General features: G+C 44.8%; 1 protein-coding gene across 1 annotated transcript in view; it reads right to left on the reverse strand.

Annotated features, from left to right (window-relative positions):
* The window catches only part of cmtm4 (CKLF-like MARVEL transmembrane domain containing 4), a 28,363-nt gene that overhangs the window by 6,126 nt on the left and 16,121 nt on the right, over positions 1-6,116 (reverse strand). The gene's annotated exons all lie outside the window — the stretch shown is intronic.

A 6,116-nucleotide genomic window follows, 5' to 3' on the forward strand; every position in this document is an offset into this window, starting at 1 on the left:
CTCTGGTGTTGTGGGTGTGGACTTCGTTTACATTAAGGAAGTATTTAGACAGGTACATGGGTATCTTGGTGGTGTATCTAATCTTGTGGACCAGACCCATTGCAAGATGCTGTACTCTGTCGTCGACCCTAAGCCATCCCAGCCTGTCAAAGTGGGCAGGGGTGAGGTGGGTTCGGGGGGTGAGGCCAAGTAGGAGCCTGACCAGTTTGTTTTGGGAGGTCTGGAGCCTTGTTTTAAGGGCCTTTGAGGTGCTGTGGTACCAGGAGGTGGATGCATAGTCAAAGAAACCTTGTACAAGGGCTCCTGTTAAGGTCTTCAAGGTGTTTTTGTCGACCAGTGAGGAGATCCTGTAGAGGAATCTTGTTCTTTGATTGACTTTTTTGATTACGTTGGTGGCCATCTTATCACCGGAAAGATTGGCCTCCAGGATGGAACCTAGGTAGGTAATTTGATCCTTCCGTGTGATAATATCATCACCAACTCTAACCAAGAAGCCATCTGCCTTTTTGAGATTACTATTTGATCCGAAGAGAATGGATTCAGTTTTTCCCAGGTGTAAGGATAGTTTGTTATCAGCGAGCCAGGTGCAGATTCTACCGAGTTCAGAGCTGAGGGTCTTTTCAACCTGCAGTTTGTTCCTGTCCGAGACCAGCAGTGCTGAGTCGTCTGCGAACAGGAACAAGTTGCAGTCACAAGCTGAAGTCATGTCGTTTACATATATTAGGAACAGTAAAGGCCCTAGTATGCTTCCTTGTGGGACGCCACAGCTCACTGGGAGGGGGGGGGACAGTGTTCCGTTCACTTCCACCATCTGTTCTCTCCCCTCCAGGTAGGATTGCATCCAGCTCACTGATGTGCTATCAAAACCAATAGCTTTAAGCTTGTTAACCAGTATGGAGTGGTTCACGGTGTCAAAAGCCTTTTGGAGGTCCAGCATGACCATGCCGCAGTATTTTCCAGCATCCACCTCGTGTTTGATGTGGTCGCTCAAATAGAGAAGGCATGTGTCAGTGGAGTGGGATGTTCTGAAACCAGATTGGAACTCGTACAACAATTTATTAGTGGCAAGATACTTTTCAACCTGTTCATAGACTATTTTTTCCATCACTTTCGAGATGGAGCTTAGAATAGAAATAGGGCGGTAGTTGCCGGGTTCTAATTTGCTCCCTTTTTTGTACAGGGGGGTTACTTTGGCCAGTTTAAAATCTCTGGGGACCTGTCCTTGTTTGATGGAGAGGTTAACTATGTGGGTGATGACTGGAGCTATGGAAATGGCTGAGTCTATATATGGAGGGAATATATGTCATAAGTCATGGCCAGTGGCCTTGTGGGGTTGGAGGGCACTCAGTTTCTTAAGTACCTCCTCAGTTGTTACCATTGTCATTTTAAAATCATCTTTACAAACACCTAGGTTTTTGTAGAAGCCTTTGATGTGCTCTACACCAAAACGCCCAGAGTGGGAGGGCAGTTTGTTAACCAGCATTGTTGCAATGTTTGTAAAGAAGATGTTCAAGTGATTGGCTACATCAACCTTGTCAGTGATGAGGGTGTTATTTGATTTGATGTTTATGTTAGTAAACCTGGTTTTAAGTTTCTGACCACAGCCTAGTTGATTGTTTAGTAGCTTCCAGAGCTCCCGAGGATTGTTTTTGATTTCCTCGGCTTTATCAAGAAAGTAACAGTGGAATATCTATATAATGAAATTTATACGTATAAACTTTACATATATACTACTATGCTATACATATGTACTATGGCGTGCTATGACTATATACAATGCAATTCTAGTGCTGTCTACATAACATGCTATAAGTCTGTTTCAAATGCTATCTAAGTCTACAGAAGTGCTATCTAGGGTAGAGTAAGTGCTATGGGCCATGATGGAGTCTGAAAAGGTGGGTTTTCAGACTACGGCGGAAGATTGGGAGTGATGCTGCAGTTCTGACTGCCATGGGAAGTGCATTCCACAGTTTTGGAGCCAGAAGGGAGAAGAGTTTGGGACGTGTGGAGCGTTGTCCCGGCGTTTTTAGTGAGGGTACTTCCAGCTTCCCTGCGTTAGCTGATCTGAGTGCGCGTGACACACACACACACACACACACACACAATACGTTCAGTGCACTGTACATATAAATAATTACTTTCTCAACACGCCGGGGTCTGACTTCATGACATGTACAAAAAGGCTGTATATGATGCTGAACTCTCAAAGGCTTTGCTGAACTTCTCACATTCTCAGCCATTTGTTCCTGTTTATACCTGGATTTAAAACGCCAGGGGGTTAACAAAGCCAACATAGCACACACTTCAAAGCTACCTAGCAACTCAGATCTCACACACACACACACACACACACACACACACACACACACACACACACACACACACACACACACACACACACACACACACACACACACACACACACACACACACTCACTCACTCACACGTGTATATGCCTATATGGAGATCTCTATGTCAGTCTGTGTCCCTTTTATGCTCATATATGGAGATCACTGATGTCATTATCAGTATATTATTGTAGACGCAGTTGAAGCCAGCCAGCTCAACTTGGATTGCAGCTTTGTAGATTTTGTATAGCAAACGTTGTGTGATCACTTGGTAGCCTGTAGCTGTGTAGCTGCCAGGGCGAAGGCAGCGTGACTGGGCCATGCATGCGTGGAGCCCCATGATTAGATATGTGATGGTAATAATGCCTGACATTGTCTCACATGATGATGACACGTGGTTGCATGCCACAAACGCACACATGATACTTGAACAAACCGAGTCTGTTAACAACTCGTGTGCACAGCCAGGAAACTGTAAAGCTTTACAGAGCACTTCAACCATTTTCAACCTCATCTTCATATAATTGGCCCTCACTAATGTTCATTATAAGATGGCACCATTTCTGTCTACTCAGCCTCAATTGGTGGTAAACTGTGGACAGTTCAGTAATCTGCCTACCAATGACATCCTCCATGGGGATTCCAAGCTGATAGAAACTTTTCTCTTCCTGGAAAGTTAGCATGCTGAAATAAGACATTGTTTTTGCATTAATAAAAATTACAGAATAACGTAATTGTTTGAAATCACTGCCTACTGATGATAATGATGATGATGATTATGATGATGATGATGATCATCTACAACATCATCATCATCACTGGTAGGGTAGGTACGGTTTCCGAACCGCCCACAGCCCTCCACTGAGACACAGAGAGTGTAGACAGGTTTCAGAACCGCCCACAGCCCTCCACTGAGACACAGAGAGTGTAGACAGGTTTCAGAACTGTCCACAGCCCTCCACTGAGACACAGAGAGTGTAGACAGGTTTCAGAACCGTCCACAGCCCTCCACTGAGACACAGAGAGTGTAGACAGGTTTCAGAACCGTCCACAGCCCTCCACTGAGACACAGAGAGTGTAGACAGGTTTCAGAACTGTCCACAGCCCTCCACTGAGACACAGAGAGTGTAGACAGGTTTCTGAACCGTCCACAGCCCTCCACTGAGACACAGAGAGTGTAGACAGGTTTCTGAACCGTCCACAGCCCTCAACTGAGACACAGAGAGTGTAGACAGGTTTCTGAACCGTCCACAGCCCTCAACTGAGACACAGAGAGTGTAGACCGGTTTCTGAACCTTCCACAGCCCTCAACTGAGACACAGAGAGTGTAGACAGGTTTCTGAACCGTCCACAGCCCTCCACTGAGACACAGAGAGTGTAGACAGGTTTCTGAACTGTCCACAGCCCTCAACTGAGACACAGAGAGTGTAGACAGAAATGCTGCCAGCTTACAATGAGCATTAGTGAGGACATAATTAATTATGGGTGGTCCTTTTAACCCTATGTACTCCTGGTGCTTATATTCTTATCCGTGTCCGTGGCCGAAAATAGGAAGCAGAGCTATTTTCACTGTACTTCTGGCTTGTTTTACGAAATGTCCAGAAAAGGGATAGGGTAAGGGTTCATGTGGTTAATGTAGCAAAGTGTTGTTAATATGTAATCATACCACAAGCATGTGTATGCACGCACACACATACGCACGCACGCATGCACCCACACACCCACACACACACACACACACAAGTACGTTTGTATTACTATACTTGCGAAGACATGGGATGGTGATTTTATGAATGCCATTTATACAATATTTGTACACACACCCCCACATAGAGACATACACACACCCCCACATAGAGACATACGCACACCCCCACATAGAGACACGCGTGCACGCACGCAAAGCCGCGCACACGCACGCATGCACGCATGCACGCATGCATGCACACACACCTTTTCTGGCTTGACTGGTTTTTCAGGAACCGGTATATGTCAGTTCCAGTGCCGTCCTGCTCTCAGGGACAACAAAGCCATTCAGAATGATCCCATGCGCATTCTGTTACAACCCTGTGAGTCCTGTCCTTCTGGTTGACCCCTGCCGCGCTCTGCTCCAGTCATTTCCCACATTCCACATCCTAACCAGGCCAGCACTCTGTAAACCTTTAAATAACACACATACACTACCCCCAAAACCGCTGGCCCTGGGCCTTAGTCATCAAGACTGCTCCACAGATTTCTCTTTTGAAATAATAAAACAAAACAAATGGTCTTCCTATATATTTTTGCTTCATTCAAAATGAGAACCAAACCTGCATGTTGTGCGGAATCCTTGTTATGTCCAAACTGATTACTTTTCAGGAAATATAAGAAAAACAACCTGTGTTCCAATGTAGTTGTTATTTTGTCACAAGCTCTTGTAAATGCTTTTCATTGGTTAAAACACATTTAAGAACTTTCATTCTTATCTACAAGCTCACAACGTGTTGCATCACAGTGTCTGACAACTACTATACAGTATATAATTACATAAAAGGAGAATTGAAATGCTTTGCAGAACAATGTGGTATGACAAGGACAATATGCTGCATGTTTACGTCCGAGTGGCTGTGTATCTATAGGGCTGTGTTTATGTGCTAGAAAAACGAATGCGATTCCAGCTGTAGAAACCTTTCTGATCAACTGGTCAACTATGCCATGTCAACTATGCCAGTTGTTCCCAAACAAATATTGGTTCCATTTGTACACTCTCAGAGTTACAGACCCATAAGGGTACATTTGGTTCCAAACTATCATTTAGCTGGGGACCCCCTAGAACTCCCTCTAGGACCCCTAGGGGTCCCCGGACCCCACTTTGGGAACCACTGAACTATGCCCCTTCCAAACGAAGAAGACTTCTGCAGAGAAGTTCATGCTGATTTAAACATGGCTCAAGTACATGGCAAAGTCCTGAGAAGGGCTGGGGCGATGCTGCGATATGTCCTGGGGCGATATGTCCTGGGTCCTCAAATCAGTATCACAATCAAACTTCAACGCTTTGCCTAAATGACGATTAATGAGCGATATATGTTAATTATGAAAATAGCCAATCTACAAGTCCACAGCGTGTTACGACTTGACCATAGACTGTAAAAAAATATATGGACAAAGCGTTCGCCGGGTCTGATATGGACGTAAAATGAAGCCAGTCAGTCCTTGAATTGTAAATAGCCATTTTTCTAGATCCGTTTTGGCCCAGCTGGCCATTGGCCTGCCCAGACAACGAGGCGGGACTTCCCCCCTTCTTCTTAGTTGGTTTTTATTTTGACTCGAACGGGGGGTGACTCCCGTTCATAGACTGTAACGGTTGCCACGCCCCTCAGAACATATGGTCATTTTTTAAATAAATGGGACCATAATTTTCCAAAAAGAATATTATGACATGAGAAATGAGACTTTAAACTAGTGACTGGAAGCAGAAAGTATTCATGTTTTCAACCATGTTTATTAAGTTGGGCCCAAATACATGGACCTCTATGGGGATATGGGTTTTTTTGGGCCCAATGACAGCGCCACAACAGGCCATTATATGAACTTTCAGGATGTCTCGATTTCCTTAGTGGCTTCACAAAATATCTGTCTGACTGCCCCCCTGGACTTGACATGTTGTAGATTGGCTATTTTCATTTGCACACGAACTGTGACACACACACACACACACACACACACACACACACACACACACACACACACACACACACACACACACACACACACACACACACACACAC

Source organism: Protomyctophum bolini, assembly GCF_963924005.1.
Source record: "Protomyctophum bolini genome assembly, chromosome: 1".
NCBI classification, from domain to species: domain Eukaryota; kingdom Metazoa; phylum Chordata; class Actinopteri; order Myctophiformes; family Myctophidae; genus Protomyctophum; species Protomyctophum bolini.